General features: G+C 46.4%; 1 protein-coding gene across 3 annotated transcripts in view; it reads right to left on the reverse strand.

The window, feature by feature from the left end:
• The window catches only part of LOC120947777 (neuronal acetylcholine receptor subunit alpha-7-like), a 91,305-nt gene that overhangs the window by 62,326 nt on the left and 8,671 nt on the right, over nucleotides 1-20,308 (reverse strand). The window lies entirely within an intron of this gene.

The following is a 20,308-nucleotide window of genomic DNA, read 5'->3' on the forward strand; positions in this document are numbered from 1 at the left end:
AAACAGACGGTAAGGCAACTTGCACAACTTCCGTGCGATAAGCCTCGAGAAAGGGGAGGGAAGGTTCTGGGGGTGAAAGCTCAGCATGTTGTACCTTTGACAGGGTGGGAGGCAGGGGGGAAGTTGTGGAAATCAAGGGAAAATCAAACAACACTTGCTTCCCACCGCCCCGCCCTTGTGGCTTCAACACATCAGCAGAAGGTGTTGGACACACACACACACACACACACACACACACACACACACACACACACACACACACACACACAAAGAGAGACGCGTGTGGCTATGATTCGGAAAATCTACACTTCATACCAAAGCAAACAATCTAACCGGGAAGTGCTGATACCGGAGGATCCGACACCCAAGCTCTCTATCTCTTTCTCTCTCTCTCTCTCTCTCTCTCTCTCTCTCTCTCTCTCGCTCACTCTCTCTCTCTCTCTCTCTCTCTCTCTCTCTTACACTCTCTATCTCTCTCGCTATATCTCTACCTGCTCAAGGAACGCTTGACTCGCGAGTAAAGGATCCTCCTCGGATTTCTTGGCAGTGCCGAACCGTTTTGGAGGGGGCCTTGATGGGTTTGTTTGGGATGGGAGAGCTCACGCTGCGGGGTTCGCGGGCTGAGGGATGGTGGTGGATTCAGCATAAAAGACGGAATAAACAAATTTACGCCCTCCACCTTGTGATCCGGCCCATGAGGCCCTTTAATAAACACTCATGTTTTGGGGGAGGCGGGGTGCGTGGGGGGGAGGGGGCTCATTGTTGCCTACCCTCATGGGTTGGTTTTTGGCGGTTTTGGCAGCATGCTTTTACAACAAACCAGGGACCTTCGGACAAGGGAGGAAGGCGTTTGCCACAGTTCCTTCCTTCAGCATGTGTGTGTGTGTGTGTGTGTGTGCGCGCGTGTTTGTTGTCTGTTCGCTTTATCGCTTCGACGCACCTCAGCATCGCTTGGGAAACCCCTTTTTGCTGGATTAGCTTCAACTGAGCGCCCGGCCAAATCCATAATCAGCAAACACACAAGGGAGCGTCTTCCGCCTGTCCACTCACACTCAGCACGAGTGGGGAACTCGGTCACGAGTTCTATCTGGGCACAAATTTGCCTAATCTTTGGTAGTTTTTTTGTTTTTGCCGTTGTCTGCTAAATTTTCATTTGTGTGTGTTATTTTTTCTTTGTTTTTACTACTGTTGTCAAATTGAGAATTGGGGAGACTCCCTATGGCCACGTGCTGCTTGCCATGTTGGTGTGATATTATTTTTTGGAGAATATACAACAAAAAAACCAGACAGTGGAGTGCCTTCCGGATCTGGTTACATCCCTGATTGGTTCAGCGGACAATATGCCTTCTAGAGCAAAGGCTCGGAATCTCCAAAATTGCCTATTAGTTGCGGGCAGATCTTGGCTTTACTTTCTACGTCCGAATCGACGACAGATTGTAGCAGCCGAGAAGCGAAAACACAAACCTGCCACCAACAGACATCAAAGAAGCAACGCGTTGGGGAAGCGGAAGAGAGCTCCCAAGAAGCGTTCAGCTCCATTCAGTTGATCTAGACCAGCGTCTAGAGCAGCAAAAGGCGAAACATGCGGCGATTCGATTTAATCTAATCGTTTGTTCCCGATTAAACTGAACTGCCATTAAAAGCAATATAAAAGCTACCGCTGGGGGGAGGGAATTATGGAACACACGAAGTGGGGAAGCTAACAACTAAAACGCTCTATTTGGACCGTGTTATGTGTGTGTGTGTGTGTGTTTTTTTTTTACCGATGGGAGCGCCTTTTATAGCGTTAATCCAAGATGTCGGGGAAATAGTGCGGTTGTCCTGGCACTTCGGCTTCGGTGATCTTTTCCCGGCCAGAGATTGGCGTGTGAGCCATCTTTAAGCTGGCACTGCACGTGTGCACAACCTGTCACCGTCTATTGAATGCGAGGAAATTGAGAACGGCTTCCGAAAAGAAAATGGAAACCATCCCGTTAGGTTTTGCCCAATCGCGATATCTGCGCACATCTGCCGTTGCTTCTGTACGAGGGATGGTTAAGATGAGATTACAAACTAGGTGTTTGTGTGTGTTTGTGTGTGTGTGTGTGTGTGTGTGTGTGTGTGTGTGTGTGTGTGTGTGTGTGTGTGTGTGTGTGTGTGTGTGTGTGTGTGTGTGTGTGTGTGTGTGTGTGTGTGTGTGTGTGTGTGTGTGTGTGTGTGTGTGTGTGTGTGTGTGTATGCTGTATGTCGTCGGAAGATACAACGACGAATTTTCTGCCTTCTGCAACCACCCCCCTCTGCCACCCACCCAGCCCTCCTCTTGTTAGTACATCACCCCCTGAGGAAGCCATCTTGGCTTTGGATCATTCTTCACACACTTCTTGCATGTGAGGCAGGAGCGCGATGTCGCACCTGAAAGACACGCTTTTCAGGTTATGTTTGTCTTGGGGGGAAGCACACACACACCGGCATCCTGGCTAATCTGTCTTCGGTACAACCAGAAATGTGAAATGTTGTTTGCCAAACAAGCGCGGCACCGCACCTGGAATGGCGGAAGCTACCGTTTGCAGACTGACGACGACTGCCAGGTGTCTCACCAATACTGCGAAGCTTTTACAGGTCGTGTGTGCGATCGGCGGCGGTGAAAGAGAGTATGCTGATTACAGTGACCACCGTCACTACTACACGGGTACAGTAACGGACATTAAGATAGGACCCTTTTTTTTCAATGCACCGTGCACTTGTTTTGCCACGTTACTCGTGTTTGTGTGTGTGTATGTGTGTATTTGTGTGTGTATGTGTGTGTGTGAGTGTGTGTGTGTGTGTGTTTGTGTGTGTGTGTGTGTGTGTGTGTGTTTGTGTGTGTGTGTGTGTGTGTGTAGTAGTAGTAGAAAGTGAGTGTGCTTTTTAATGTGTATTTGCAAGTGCGCGGGTTTGTGTCTGAAAAACATAGCTTGCCATGATGTCATATTGCGTTGAAATTATTCTTATTATGTGTGTTATCATGTGAAACATTGTGCGTTTACACTTGGATAAAAACTAAAGTTTGCATCGACAGCAGCCCTTGTTCCTCGGACGAAAACGCAGGTGTGCTGTTTCATGAATGTGAATGCGACACCGGTGCGAAATGGACACACGCACAATATCAATGAACTCGGCATTCTCTCACAGGTGTTTCTCCAGTGCACGCCATTGAAAGGCCTTCGTGCATCTCTGCGTTGCACGTTGTGTGCGAATGGTAAACTTTGTGCGTGCATTGAGCTGGCGCGCAGTTGTTCTTTTCAATGGGCGTTTTGTTTCATGAGCGCGGCAGTATTCTGTTCTCGATTTTGAAGGGAAGACGCTTACTCGCGTACTCGTTGATAGTTTTTATCCATGCGATGTTTTCGCTGCTCGACAACGATGTAATTCATCACGTATAGAAGTAGAACGCAGGCAGAGCACGGGATCAGCCGTGTCCAAGTCTTTAAACAGCGCGTTCTTGACGGTCCAAGCAAGCAATGTTAGTAACAATGGGTCGAGGTAAACGTTGTACCGATTATCAGCGCCATATGTAAAAGCAAATGGCTGCTGCTGGCATTAAGCGCAAAAGGATCGAGTTCGTAATGGAACGATCGCGCACTTTTGTGGCAAACGCGCTTCGGACAACCGAAACGTGCTTAGACAACTGAAACGCGCTTGGACAACCGAAACGCGCAAGTCAACCGGACGTCCTCAGAAGACCACGGCGAAAGAAGACCGTAACATTGTTAATATATCGAAAACACACTGATCGCGAGGGCGGTGGTCCTGCTTATCACACCAAAAACCTAACCCAAAACACAAAAAAGCTACTTACAAATCTATCCGAAACGACCTACTTGTGAAACAAACACACACATCAATACACATTCAAACATACATCCACACACACACACACACATGCACACACACATACACACACACATACACACACACATACAAACCACACATAAACTTGGCCCAACGGGTGCACGGTGCGTTAAAAACCCAATGCCCTATCTTTCTGTCCGATACTGTACCCGTAGTCAGATACGTCTGTCGTATAGCGCCCCAGACAGGTCAGACACTACGTTGGGCTTGGGCAAACAGGAGCACTGTTGGTCGAATAGAAGTCAATGACACACATACACACATTAATCGGCTCTCGTGCACGATATACCACGTAATAGGGAGCGAAGGCGAAAGAGAAAGTCTGAATGTTAACGAGGGGGATTCGGCTAGAAATTCATGCTCGATTGAAAAGGTGTCGAATTAGAGCGCCTAATCCAGGCAGCAGTCAAGACACTGCCAAGACTTTGGGATTTTGCAATAACGCCGTTAGTGGCTAGCATCTGAAACGCAACGTACTAGCATGTATAACTGAAGTTTAAAATGTTCGGAGTACATCGAAATTGCCACACACAAAAAGAACAAAGAATGCAGATCCTACGTAATAGGAATATCCCACCTCCAATGCAAACATGACACGTGTGTGTTTGTATCCTTCGGGAAAAGAAAGCGCGTTTATAAGGAGGCCGCATCATCCGGACAATTGTTGACGAGGCAAGGGGTGGGGGAGGGGGGGTAGTACGGAGAGAGACGGGAAGGGAGGTCAACAACAAAAACAACAACAAACAGCGACCTTTTGTGTCTGTTGCCAGCATTCAGCGCCACACGGCGGACCACAATGTACAACGGAGCGAAAATAATGCATAAAATATAAAGGACTCTCGTGTCGTCTCATTGTGTGTGTGTGTGTGTGTGTGTGTGTGTGTGTGTACATATCCCACAAACCCAATGTACTTGTGTGCCTCAAACTCGCGGTGTCGAAGACATTGCCTCCCCCCACCCCCCGCTCTTCCCTTTGGGATGTGCGCCTGTGTACTATGCAACTTCGCACAATGGAACTGGCAGTGTTGTAACATTCTCCCGCCGTCCCTGGAGTGTCCTTTCGTGCCAACGTGCACAATGAAAGTTTTGTTTGCCTTTTTCCCCCGCTGCTATCGCTACCGTCACCAGTGTCTAAATAAAAATGTCCAGAGAGCAAATAACGAACCCTGAAGATGCGGTGCTGGTTGGCGTTCGTTGTGCTTGTTTAATTTCTGAATTGGTAGTGCGACTTCAAACCACATAAAACGAAACAACAGCCAACAAAAAAGGCTGCAACAATTTGAAAAGTGTGCAAATAATACTACCGTTCGAAACGCAACCTTCGCTTAATTCATTCAGCACGGACACGATTGTGTGACAGCCGGCCGCGTCCCAACCCTGAAGGGGGTAGGGGTTGCCACAATTTTCGATATTTTTTACTGCTGCTGCTGCTGCTGTTGCTGCTGCTGCTCCCTTCCATACTTGCTGTGCCGAGACATTCGGGCAAGACACCGAGCAAGGACTAAGAGTTGAGAGCCCCGTGAAGTCCTGCTGAAACAGATTATTCCCGTTCGTGCTTCGGTATCCATTATGCCATAAATTCTGTGCGCACACTGCACACACAGACACGCTGGTGCGCCGCTTGGTCCACTTAGCGACACAACTCTTCACGGCACCCTTTTTTTGGTGAAAAATCCGTTCCAAATGAACAGCGCACACACGACCCACCAGCACCGAGCGGGCGAGGAGCTTGCTCGAGTACTTTAATCGGTCACCGCTTGAAAGGGTACATGTCGAAGATGGGCAGGGGTGAGGGTGCACAAACCCAGTGCGAGCTCTGGTCTCTGTGTGTCTCAACGACACAATGTCTCCTTCTCCCCTGCCCTGTCCCTGTTAGTGGGCTGAAGATGAATGAACTCTTGTGCCATGATGCATTCAGTGCATACAGTAATCGATGTGTCGGTGTGCGTGTGTGTGTTTGTGTGTTGCACTTACGGTAAAGAAATATCGACCGGGTCCGCTCTGCATTCAAAGCAGCCGCTGCCCGACGTTGCCGACGACAGGCAGCAAACGAAACGAAAAAAAGAGAAAGAAAAAAAAACTGAAAACATTCTTAAAACGTGCCGGTGGAGTGTGGCGCAGACTGTGTGCGAACTGAGCTTGCACATGATGTTTCTGCAAAGTAACGAACTGTGCGATTTTTGTGCTCCAGATAGGTATAATATCGGTTAACGGTGAGATGGTGTTTTCACCTCGCAAACGAGCAAGAGACAGGAGGGTTGAGGCTTTTCTGTTGAAGAAGCTTGAAGATGCTAAAACGCTTTTAAAACCGCCGCCGCCGCTCTGAATACCTTTCCTCTCGTTTCGTTTCTCTGTTGCTTCTGCTTTCTTTTGTGTGTTGCTTGTACGCTTGCTACGCTCACCGTTGTGCCACTCGACCGAGTGTGGTGTTTTAGTCCCTGTGACTATCTATCGCAATGCACAGAGCGAGCGTAATGGCGGCTCGGGAGGGTGGGGGGGGGGGCGCGATGTGCTTTATTTTTGTGTTAGTTGCACACCCCCTGCGAAGCCTGTAACGAAATACCGATGGGCAGCCCAGCCATGACAGCCGCAAAATGCACTGTCACTTTTGGCTTATATATTGCTGTGGAATGTTTCCCCTACGCAGCAACACATCTTGCCTGCGAGTGAGGGAAGGGTAGGTGAGGGGTGATTGTGTGTGTGTGTGTGAATGTGTGTGTGTGTGTGTGTGTGGCTTTGGGACGCAGCAAAAGTGTGCTCTCGCAGCCATCCCGTGTTTCGAGCTGTGGCCGCACATACATATTTTGTTTCGCTTTGTTTGGTTTTCGCTGTTGGGACGCTCCGGCAGGGGCGCTCCCCACAAAGGATGATCTTTCACGTCACACCAGAGAGTGTGCGGTTTCGATAGTCTCCGAAAGATGCTGGGAACAAAGCCAAAAACAAAAAACAAAACAAAAAACCGAAACAAAGCTAGAAGAATCTCTCCAAAAGCGACTCCCAGCTGCAGGGTAGCTTAGGCAGAAACGATATAATCTGACGATGACAAGCTTCCCGCGTACCCGTACCGCATCACTGCTTAGGCAAATGAATGTGTTTCGTGCTCGCTTCGATCGTTCCACGTGTGTTGGTTTGCGTATGTGGGTGCGAGCGTGTCTCCCATCTGCTTCTCACGGCTGGACAGTGTCACACCCCGATTGCATCATCAGGCGGGGTCCGTTTTTGCGAAGCGGCATGAGTGGCTTCTGGCACGAGTGCGAACCACACCGAAAGATGTGGCGCTGTTCAAGATTTGCGGGAAGATTCCACCACTCCGATGTGTGGTAATTGCCGACAGCAGTCGTGCATTGTGCAAAGATTGAACAAGCCGGCGTGAAGCATTATCGGTGCCGCTGGTAACTAATTGTTGCTGATCGCCTGTGGGGCTTTCTTGGTGGCAAAAACCATCAAAAACCTCCTGAAGCGGGAAGTTACGTTACCTCTTACTGTGTGTGTGTATGTGTGTGATTGTATTCTCTCTCATTATCATTGCTTTATACTGCTCTTTATACCTTAGAGGGAAGGGAGAACAAAAAAAACAGATGCAACACATAAACTAGCCGTCAGCTGCAGGCAGGTTGGGATTTTTTGTTTCGTGTGTGCGTGTGCGACCAGAAGCTGCGTTTGCACAGGACGGTTTGGTAGGATTACATTTTGCTAACGCACACACATACACGCAGATACATATGCAAGAAACTACCGAGCAAAATGTCATAAAACCTGTGAAGAGCGCTCGAAGCGAGCTTTCCACTTCGAAGCTCTGCTCTGGCGCGCTGCGGTAAGCAGGTTTGCTGTGTCTTGTTGCTGCTGGCAGCCACTGCCGCCCGACACCGTGCGCAACTATGTTTAATTAAATTTCCTGTAAAATGTACAGTTTGTGCTTTTAGGGCAGGAAGGTATGCTTGTTACCCTTTCTCTTTCTTTTTCTTCCTTAATTCTTGCTCTTATAATGATGTAGGCGATCATCTAGCACGCGGAGACATCCCCACACTGTATTGTTTGGGTGTGAAGGATAATTTTGAACTTTGTTAACGAAAACAATTCAACAACACCACGAACCGCCCAACAAACGTGCAGTGTAAACTCGCTTTTTTTTCTCCGTAAGCTCGGTGGCATGTTAAAAAAGCGTCTCCAACAACCACAGTATGTCCTTAAACAAATGATACATTTTTGGTAGAATAAGTTAAGGCATTAAATGGTACAGAAATCGGTCGACGCCGATCACAGTGTTTGTGTGTGTGTGTGTGTGTGTGTGTGTGTGTGTGTGTGTGTGTGTAGGCGAGAGAGTTCTTCATTACGTTTCTCCGGACACTGTCCCTGGCAGCCGGATTTCGAAACCTTTTCCGGCTCGTTTAGGCGGCAAAGCAGGAAAGCAACGAAAAACATTGCTGATTCTTTTAGAAAACACACACTCAGATACACACAAACACACACACATAGACACATACCAAATCCCTGGCCAAGTCTTCGGCCATAATGTTTAACTTCGCTTGCCAACGGGACAGCGATTGTCGTCCACGCCGTCTTCAGTGTGCTGTTCTGTTTGGCTTTGTCTCTCCTTCTCTCCCTGTTGTAAGTGTATGTGTGTATCTTTCTATACGTGTGTGTGTGATGGGAAATGACGACGAGAAGGACGAAATCTAATTAAAAGCAACGGATACACTTGTCTTTTTTTATTTTCCTTCCCTTTCTCGTCTCTTGGTTGCACTACTTTTCAGACTTTCGCAGCGAGTCCTTCCCGACAGTGAGATTAATTTTTGGCCCTGGTGGAATATTGTGGATTTTATTTCCCCTCCCGAAAGGAAACAAACCCTCTCCCTCCCTTTCCACCTACCTTTCGCGAGGTAGTGCTCCCCACAAGGAGGGAAAGGACCGTTTCCGTGTTTATTTGAATTTTGGCGGCACGCTCGTTACCGGGAGATGGAAGGGTGCTATTCGTGCTTAGCGCGTTAGTGGCACTAACAGTTCGCCGATGTGATTCGCCCGAGACATGCGAATTTTCGGCCGGACGTAGCAGACATCGATTTTTTATTTTTATTTTTTTTGTTTCGCCCCCAAGTAGAAGTGTCCCGCAGCGTTATCGTGAAGCACTCGAGAAATCGACGTGACATCCGATTAGCATCGTTCGCTCGTCCGCACACAGCAGTGCGCTGATAATTAGGGTGTCGAGATAAATTAGATTCTTCGCCCGGGGCCAGCAGGGCCGCGTTTCTTTGCCTTCAAACCGCATTAAAACTCTGTGTGCGTGTATATATGTATATTTTTGTGTGTGAGTGTGTGTATGTATATGTGTGTGTTAGCCGTGTCTGGCTGCAAAAGTTGAAACTCCCAAGCTCAGCATTTTTTTTTTTTGAAGGTCGAGAAGAGTCGATTAAAAATGGATGATTATTTAATCCGGTTCGAAGGGCCAAATTGTTCTAGCGAGCCCGAACAAATGTCACAAAAGGCATTCAGGTCTTTAAGGGGGAGGAGATTTCCGGGGACCACGTGGCGCAGCCTAGGGATGCTATGTCAAGGTTTCATTTCGTAGAAGCGTTTCCTTATTTTACCACGACCACCCTTTCAGCTTACCCTTGGCCACGTCGCAATTTTCTCGCTTTATTTGCCACTCTGAAGTATTGAGCATTTGTTCGTTGTTCGCGCTGGCAAATTAATCAACCACAAAACCCCCGGGGTGGTATGAATTTTGAATTGACACAAGCGAAACGGTCCCAATATTCCAGCACCCCCATCGAAAGCACTAGGGTTTGGCCAATGGTTTTGTCACCTTCGACCGATTCGGCTAACCATCTGAGACATAATTTCGCTTTGAATAATAAACGCGTGCACCACTTGGCTCGCCCGCAAAACCGGTATCTCTTCCGGTTTTAAGTGGTTTAGAGAGAGAGAGAGAGTGTGTGTGAGAGAGGTAGGCAGGATAGCGAAAGGTAGTGGGCGAGAACGAGGGAGCGGGCATTCTCCATTTCTGGATTCCGGAGGTCGATCCAAATCAGATTACCCGAAACAGGGCCGAATATTTGTTAGCTGTTCAATAGACCGTCGGCTCGCCTATTACTTACGAACCATTCATTCCAGTTAATGGTGTAGAAACGTGACATTTCGTGTGACAGTGTTTGCTGCGGTCGTGCTGTGGAGCAGTTTTTATCTGCATTTCCGGTTTCCCTTTCCCTTTCCGGCTCGCTCGGGTAGCATTTTTCAATTATTGCAAATTGCCAACTTGATAGAATATTTAGTGAACCGAGGTCCAAATGACCAAATAATGATTGTGTTAGAAATCTAGCGCACTTTAACATTTACTTTAACTTTTGTTAAAATGTGACAGTTTTTAAATGCCAGAAGATGAAGCATTTGACAGGATCACTCAATTCTTCTTCATAAATTGATTACGAACAGACCCAAACATCAGACTGTGAGCTCTTCTCCTTTGCGACACAAGAATAATCCAACAACCGATGATAAAGAACGGTGTAAGACATCCAGGCTGGCAGGCCTTATCGACATTCTCACGCTACTGATCCCTTCTTGTTTGCAATTGTACCCATTGGCATCCCACCGATATCGCTATAATTCACTCCGCACTCAGCATCGATGCGAGGCGACAGGGCAGACGGCTAGCACAGAGCGGGCGGAGCAGATAATTCGCTTCGCAAATGAAATGCAATTGAATTTTCATAAATTACATCACATTATCGACGATTCTCTTGTCTGCTAGGCGGGCCTGCCTGCTGCTTGTAAGAACAGGAGCCATCCACTTGCCCGGGCAAACCTAACCATACCCATCCACCGAACTTCCTTTGCCATCAGCGTGTGTGTTGCTACACACAGACAGAGACACATGCCGGCACCCTAAAAAGAGCTGTGGACGGTTGGGACCCCACCTTCCAGGACGATTGTCGAGCCGAGTCGTGTCGATTGAAACCGATACCGGAGCATCAGCCGAGCCCGGCCTACAGCCGTACCCGGAGTGTGTAAATAATTGTACGACTAATTAGCGTTAATAGCAGTGCCATTCGACAAATTTGACATTTGCCCCTTGGGTGCCATTAGGCGTGCGGTGGCGGCGACGTCAAGACACTCGAAATTCTAGCCGGAATGGACCAGAGTACCATTTCCGGGAAACATGCTGAAGGGAAGATCGCACCCCCGCAAAATGATTCCCCGTTACTTCCGAGGCTGTTCCAGCACCGACGCTCCATCCCGCGGGTCGATGGTTTATCGGAATGTTATTGGTTTTTGAATCCGTGCAATCAGTGTATGGGTGTTGTGCTGTCGAGTGGGGATTTTGAAATGAGGTGAAAAAATGGACAGTGAAAGCCGAACAAAAACCAAAAAATAAAAAATAATAAAGGCAGGAAGTTCGCAACCTCGCACCCCGGCATAAAAACGCTTATTACATTATTAAAACCTACGGGTATACAAATCCCCACCGTAGCTAGTAGTTTGGGAGCGTATGCGAACCGGCCACCACCAACCTATGCTTTCCCATGGTGAAGTGCAATCGGGCAGAGGGGGTGGTGGTGGTAAACGCTTTGACCTGAATATTGATCCCTGGGACCCCGGGTGCAATCCCGGAGTAAATGGGGATTTGTAAAATAACGATCGAACGAGTAATATGCCTCGGTTGGGGTTGTGTGTATGTTTTTTTTCTCTTCATTCTGTTGTTGTTGTTGATGTTGTTGTTGAACGGCTTCACCAGTCCGTTTAAATTATTTAACCGCAGCAGGATTTGTGCGCACCACATGTACACGACCGTGTAAAGCACTCTCCCTTCTTCCCCATGCACATGGCAATTTCGGTTTTTCTTTTCCCACCCGCTTTCTACACTTCTTTTGGCAAACTGTCAAGGTTTGGGCACTATTTTACTGCCGTTTCCTTCGGAACTGGCAGTGGTGTGGAGATTGGCAGGAGAAGGGGGCGTTTTCCGGAAAGCGCCAGCCCTTTATGGGGTTCTGCTCGCTCCCATTTGGTTCGCTTCGGAAGCGAGATAACGCGGCGGCCTCGGAAATTCGTTCCGTACAGGGGCAATCATTGATCCGCAATCCGGCACCTGCCGCTGACCTGGGTAGATAATCAACATGGGAAGCACACGGGTAGGGTGAAGTCGATGTCTCGGGCCGAGATAAGAAAGAAAAAAAAATCGCAGAGCAGCAGGAAGCGAGGCACAACAAACTCTTTTGACATTCCCTTTTCGCTGCCCTTATACTCTCAAAACAGTCTAAATCACAATCCCGCATCGTTCTCTCTCTATTATTTTTCTTTCTCTCTTTTTTCTCTCTCTTTCTCTTTCTCTCTCTTAGAGCATTGTTGACCGTTTTCTTCTTGCATTCTTCATTCCGTGTGGCAATGGCTACCACTGCCAAGAAGCTGGCTGGCTCCAAAGCTATTCGTATATTTATATATATATGTGTGTGTCAAAGTGTGTGTGTGTGTATGCAACTGCCTGTACAAACCGGGAGACCAGCACACATTTTACGGCCGTTCGCATCTTGGCAGCTTCTCGCGACCTGGGCGAAACCGGATGTCAGGTTAGACTACCGTACCAGGCACCGCGTCTGGCGCCATTCGTGCGCCACACTGCAGCTACCTGGGGCCCTCGAGAACCCCCGAGATGGGCTGAGAAGATTAGTCCGTGGCGATTAATAAAGACGAGCGAGCCGCAATCACGACCAGAACGTTCCGGCTGCAGATGATTTTGACTGTGTGTGTGTTTTGTTTTGTGGCTATGCATGTGTGTGCGCAATAAGATAACACTTGGAAAGGCTGAACTGTGTGTGGCATGTGTTACTCATTGGCGGCGCTCGGGAAGGAAGCAGAGCGCATAAAGGCACGCAACACGTTTTGCATAAATTGATGAATACGTGTATGATGTTTGTTTCTTCAATAAGTAAGGTATTCAGATATCGAGAAACGGGCGAGGGACACCATCGCCTTTGATACGACAGTAATTTGCATACTTTTAAGCTCTCCACAATCTGAAGATAACGCAGGCTAATGGTAGCAGGAGACAGCAGCATGCAATTATCCCATTTGTTATTTTTATAGTGTTGTTGATTGGCTGAAACAAAAAGCATCGTTTTACATACAATCAAGTACCGAAGAAGATGCGATAATTACCGGAAATGTTATTATATCATTAACACCATTGGATATAGCTGGCAATATCATGTATCAAAGTATGCTATGTTTGTGTAACCACCAAACGTAATGCTGGCAGCTTACCTTTTTTCTAGCAACATACAATCAGTGCTGCAAAATGTCATGAGCATCACGAGATATTCACCAACGAAAACAATGAACATATCCGTGGTAGCTTGATGCTCATTGCTGATACTCAATGAAAGTGCGTTATGACATGTCGAACACGACATGCGAGTGCTTGATCTGTCAAACGCGATACTCTGATTCACAAGCTGAGCTTAATGCCGTCACGAGCATAATCATGATTTTTTCTGGCTACGAAAATTGCTACCAAATGCCACTGTTTCAGTCACCAACACTCATGACTGAAATGAAACTCAAATCAGCTCACGTACACAACTGAGATGATCAGAGGTGAGACTCAAATAGTTGGTGATCCAATCACATGCTTGGTGACATTTTTTGTAGCACCCAACTCTTGATCACTCACTTGGTCACGACATTTTCTCCCTATGATAATCACGACATTCTTGGAATATACTTGGTGGGTGGTCCCAAGCATCAAAATGAACATTCTTTCTCGCTCTGTCTGGTTTGATGGTGTGTCGGGTCAACCAGAGCAAGAAACCATGCTCATTTTGTTTTTTGGAACCTCTCGCACGCATCGCATATATCCCATGACTATCGCGATGATCATCGACTGAAAATGTCACGTCCCAGTGATTGAACAAGAGCCGGTTGCACACAATGTCACCAAGCATGTCATGGTGGCACCAACTGGTTGAGGCTCACCTCTGATCATCAAAGTAGAGCTCGTGACGCTGACAATATTTTATTTCAGCTGGAATTTGTCATGACTATGTTAGTGACATTTTGCAGAACTGATCACAGTAAAACAAGTCATGATATAGTGACTGACCAAGGGTTGGTCACACACAATGTCACCAAGCATGCAATGGTCACACCAATCGTTTTGAGTATCACCTCTGATCATCGCAGTAGCGCTCGTGACGCTGATATAGATTTTTGTTTCAGCCGGACTATGTGATGACTATGTTAGTAACATTTTTCAGAACTGATCGAAGTAAAAAAAAAATCATGACTTAGTGACTGTGCAAGCGTTGGTCGCAAAAATATCACAAAGCATTCATTGGTAACACCAATCGGTCACACCTACCTCTGATTATCACAAATGACTATTTGACGCTGACACGGATTTTGTTTCAGTCAAATTTTTTTATGACATTGACAGTGACATTTTGCAGCACTGCATGCAATTCCCTTCAACGACGGTGTGTTGTGGGTTTCCAAAATGGCAAAACGTTTTCATTACGATAACTAAAATAAATATCAACTTTTGCCACACACAGTAGAGGCCTTAGGCATTCATCCAGCGGTCAATTATACACTTACAGAACTTTTCATTTGAACCAAAATAACACATCCTCCGCATCCTACACTCACTCCGCATGCTCAACCGTATGTATGCAGTCCGCCAAACGGTCGCGACTGTATTTATGCAACACGTATTTCAAATTCGATCATTTTATGAATTTCTCAAACCGAGCGCGCGCGCATATTCCGCTGCATACTGTCCGTTTGCAAAGCAATCGCAACGTTTCGCGAGCAATCAATACATAGGGATAGGATATTCATTTTGGACACCGTTTCAATGCAAAGGTGGTGAAATATTCAAGCGCACCCGATGCGAATCGCACGCGAAACGGGTGAGCAAATAGTGTAGCATTTCCAGTTACCCCACCGTGCTCGCTACACGTGCTCTGCCGTCTCGTTCTGTGTTTAATTTCAAACAATAGTGCGCCTTGCTAGCCATTGTGCTCTCCCTGTATGACACGCTCCCGGGTTCACGTCTTGTGTGTGCCGTATGACGTCTTGTGTAACTCGCTCAATGTCGAATGGTGTGGGCTGCGCCACCGATCTCCGGTAATGAGATGCTCGAGCGATGTGAAAATCGGGAAAACTATCTGAATGATTCACAATATTAATCACGAAGCCGTTTCGTGCAGCCGCGGCACCGGCATGAAGAATTCAACCAGGGCAGCCTCAGCGGTATGTGAGTAGTCGACGCGGCATATTACGCTTGCCTAACAATGCGCACTGTACCATCCGGCAGCTGCTTCCGTTCGCCGTTTCGTAGTGAACAGCGGGAGCCGACCGGCGGGAAGGAGACACGAACAACACATCGAAACAGTCAATGGCATTCTTTTTACACTCATTTTGATTTGCCCTACTCCTCACCATTTATACACACACTCTCAAACTCACATACACGCCGAGTAAGTCGAATGCTGTGCAGGCAACGGACAAAGTCAAGCCATTTTTCCTGCCTGTCGACTGCGCCTTTGATCATGTCTCAGAGTGCATGTGTGTGAGTGTGTGTGTGTATGCTATTGCGGATAGAAGAGCCGGGAAAATGTTACCACTGCTAATGGAGATAAAGGACAGCATCCTCATACACACTGACACACACACACACACACAAAGCCTGATTGAAGATGACGTGATGACTGAACTAGGGCAGGCTAGCTCGGATGCACAGCTGGGCATCTGTGGGATGGTGGCCGCTTATCGCAACATCAAGGGCGGCCACATCAACGCTGATAAGCTTGACGCTGGGCAGGCCCGAAATACTGCGACAGAAGTATCTCAGCTCGCATAGGCGAGAGTGTCTAAAAGATCTAGCCGCAGCGCCATTCCTCCACCCCCCCCCCCCCCCCCCCCCGACCCCCGATTATGCGATCAGGCCAGGCCAACTAAATATTTCTCGGGGCACATTCGTGGCGCATCCCGGCCGGGCGTTCGTGGTTGTTTTATTTTTCTTTCTTTATCGCGGGCAAAGTTTAACAATCAAACCCGGCTGGTGCCACCACCACCACCAAATGCGAGTGACAATCGTGCGAGCCAAAAAGGGCTATAGCTAGGTTGGCCATTAATTTATTTCCATCCTGCCCGCGCACTGCTGCCGATGGAGCAGCAAACCGTGGACGCCTTGGTGTAACCTATTTTGGTTTGTTTTCTTGTTCCTCGCCCTGTTCTCGTCGCTCTCTGCTCCTATTATCGCCCGCCCGTAGTGTGTTGGATGGAAGGCTGCGGAACGGACGCATGATTGAGTTTGACAGAACAGAACTTTCTCCCGTCCCGAAAACGAATCTCGAAAGGGGAAAAGCGTCGGCACAGAAAAAAAGGGTGGAAATGGCCTCTGGAATGCGTTCATAAAAATGATAGCTCATTGAAATTTAGCGACGGGAGTTGGGGCACATTTTCCCGCATCGAGAGCCATTCTCCCAACGAGGATCTCCTCCACTACTCCTTAACCTTCACTCCCACGGGCATTCCAACATACGAGTGAAGCACAGGCACCGAAAAATCCGAGCGTCCGTGTTATGTTCTTCTTTCCACTCCAAAGTGACTGAAAGTATGCAATTCTCTCGTTCGTTTTGCTTGTTAATATTGTTGCAACTATTATTTGTTACGTCTTCCACTTCCAGTAGAGCGGCAGTCCACAAAGTATCAAATTAGCAACATTTACCACCGGGCACCATTTTCGCTGATTTCAGCCGATGGGCTGAGAAAAGGCCTCTTCATAGAGGAGGAGAAAGTGAAAGAGGTAGAGAAATAGAGAGAAAGAGAGAAAGAAAGAGAGAAAGAGAGGGAGAGAGAACTTGCTAAGGATGCAAAAGAGTAAAGTAAGCATACACATACATAAAACATTAAAAAGGCACACTGGGAATGATTGCAAGAATTTCCACACTCGACCCTCCCCACCCCGGTAGGGCAGGCGGCTGTTCCGGCAAGAGTGTAGCACACCATCGTCAGCCTCCCTTTTCGCCATCAATCGAAACGAATGCATTCCGTGGCGCATGGCACCCATCGCGCAATCGGTTGGACGGCGTGGCCTGGGAAGGAAACGTCGGCGTGGCTAGGCTGATGCAGCGAACCGGAGATGAAAATAACGTAACGTACACAAACACACACACATACACACACACACACACACACACACACACACACACACACACACACACACACACACACACACACACACACACACACACACACACACAGACATACACATAAAAATGTGACGTATTCTTCCCAAGGCTGGCTCAACTCTTTCTGAGCCGGCAAAGCCCCATAATCAGGCTCGATTGCGAGAGCTAACTAACTATCGGGTGGTGGCGGAGCGGATGGTACTGAGAACCGGTTCCACGAACAAGCACATCATCAGCATAATGTAATCAGAACCGTAATCCCCTTCAGTGCAGAATGCTCCGCACGGTACCGCGCGAACTGTAAAATGCGCCGGGATGCGCTGCCGCTGCCGCTCGCTATCACAAACACGGCGCTAGGGCTCGTCGCGTTAGTTTCGCTGCTTTTTTCTGTTTTGCTTTTTTTGCAGTTTTGTTGCTTTGTTTTTTTTTCATCTCATTTCGCTACTACTTCCTTTTCTCTTTCTCTCTCTCTCTCTCTCTCTCTCTCTCTCTCTCTCTCTCTCTCTCTTTCTCTCCCTCTCTTTGATTTTACTATTATTTGCTTTGGGGATGCTCGTTGTTTTGTAGTTCGCCAAATCCAGTTCATCAGTTTAGCGTCGTATACCACAGCGTTGTTGCCAATTTCGCTCGGTTCAATCGTGCTCCGACCGTCACTCACTCGAGCGACTAATTAATGCTCATTTTTCCTGGGCTAAGGCTGTTCTTATTGTGTTGGTTGTTGTTTCTCGGAGCACACGAGAGAGTTTTATTTATCGTTTCGGGGACCGTAGGGCGAGCATGAGGAATGAAATAAATTGTAGCTAAATCTAGACCGAAATCGAGACCTGCAGGTTTCGCTTGGTGCGGGCTTGCTGAGGGATGAAACACATTTCCCAAGCTGCCGCCAAGACTCTGCTCAGCCTGAAACGCTAATCCTTGCCACGATCGTCTGAGCGAAACGGTGTGAGCTAACAAGCAAAGCGTTTTGGTTTTTAGTACATTAGCTTAGTGCATTTGGTGCTAGATGGATTGAGCGCTCAATCACGTTAAGTAGCGTTTATTTTAAAGTCTGTTTTTTGTTCTTTGTCCGTTACAATTCTATTAAACAGCGTTAGACAGCAGAATCAGGAACACTGTACAAATCTCTACAAATGTTGTTTTTATGGTTAATGTACTAGCGATTACACTTATTTTGTTCTGATCTAGCCTTTAGCCATGCCCTTTTCTATTGTATTTTTTGCTTAAGTCGTCGTCTAATCATCTTAATGTGCTTGACCAAAGATTTAATTAATCTTACTTAGGTATGTATTATCGTTCCAGTTTTAGCACATCTCACTATTTTCAACTAATTACTTGTAAATCTGATTGTAATTTGTAAACATTGCGAGTAAGGATTTAAAGTAAATTTAACTGAACAAGTACCAATAAGACTGCGCACTGACATCTCCTAACGAGCAAAACATAAGTCTTGAACAAATGTATGTTGTGCATGGGCAGACACTCTAGAACAAACTAGACAATCTACACCGCGACCCAAAACAGTTGAAGTTCGATTCTCACAAATGCTGTGCATATCTCAACTGTCAGACGCGTCCAATAGCTTTCAGGAATGTGTTTGTCATAAAATTGTATGTTCAATTTGTTGGTTCTCGATATCAAATATCTTTAAGTTTAATATTTTTGTAATCAACTGCATATTATTTTTTTGTGTTCAATTTCCCCTCGTGGCTGCATATTCCTATAGCGTCATCCATCAATTACGTAACACAAAAAATGCATAATTTTGACCATAGTGTAACAAACTGTACAATAGTGTGACGTTGGAAGACATCCCTCCCCTCAAACATTATGAATATCTGTGCCCCCTCCCATTTCAATGGTTTTTTTTATTGAACAAAATCAGATTTTTTATATTTCATTTATTTTTTTTTAATTGATTGCGCTATATTCAAAATTTTTGGATAGAAAAATGATAAAATTATATTATTTTTATGTAAAGAAAAAGGTGTTCCATAGAGCAATCAAGTTCGAAGATATTGTGTTAATCCGATACTCAGCGCTGTTTGCAATGTTTTTGCATCATCATCAACAGAAGTGGATTTCATTTTCCTGGTTCTTCATAAATATATCCATGTGTCCAGAAATGTTTCTTTAGCTTTGGATTTTGTGTCGTCATCAAATTGATTATTGTATTTCATACATCATGTGATGCTTAGTATGTTACACATGTCTTATAAGTTACGAACAAAATCGGTACTATTTCGACGAAGTTTCGGCTGTATTTTCGATGTATCCATAACCAGTGCCGCAAAATGTCACTGTCAATGTCATACAAAAATCTGAATAAAACAAAATCCATTTCAACGTCACGTACTCAATTGTGATAATCATAGGTGAGGCACAAACAGTCGGTGTGTATAAAACATGCTTGGTGATATTTTAGTGATCAACGCTTGGTCAGTCACTTTGTCATGACTTGTTTTTTCTGTGATCAATTCTGCAAAATGTCACTGATCTAGTCATGATAAATTCCGACTGAACCAAATAATGTAAGCGTCACGACCTCTACTGTGATGATCAGAGGTGAGACTGTAACTATTGTTGCGACCATCACGTGTGGTGCATTGCATGTTTAGCATTAGTAAAGCCAGAAAGTATGCTTGTTTTTTTTTGCTTGGGACCACACGCGAAGTATATTCCAAGAATGTCGTCAGAAGTACATTCCAAGAAACACCGACAGAAAATGTCGAGACCAAGTGAGTGACTAAGAGTTGGGTGCTAAACAGAATGTCACCAAGCATTTGATTGATCCACCAGCTGTTTCAGTCTTACCTCTGATCATCTCAGTTGTGTACGTGAGCTGATTTGATGCTTCGTTTCAGTCATCAGTGTTGGTGATTAAAACAGTGGCATTTGGCAGCACTGTTCACAACTAGAAAATATCATGATAATCCTTGCGCCGGCATTCAGCTCAGCTTGTCAGTCAGAGTATTGCGTTGGACTCAAGCACTCGCATGTCGCATTCGGTATGTCATGACGCACTTTCATTGAGTATCAGCAATGAGCATCAAGGTACCATGGATATGTTCGTTGTTTTTGTTGGTTATTAACAAGTAATGCTCATGACATAATGCAGCACTCTCCATAACATTACGACCAATGATCAACTCTGACGAAAAAAGAGCAAACTGCATCAACTCCATCTCCAGTTTTTTTTCACGAATTGGGTTTGAAAGGAATTGAATTGATATTCCACCTGTTTCCAGCGTTAC

The sequence above is a fragment of the Anopheles coluzzii genome, chromosome X (assembly GCF_943734685.1).
Source record: "Anopheles coluzzii chromosome X, AcolN3, whole genome shotgun sequence".
Classification (NCBI taxonomy): Eukaryota; Metazoa; Arthropoda; class Insecta; order Diptera; family Culicidae; genus Anopheles; species Anopheles coluzzii.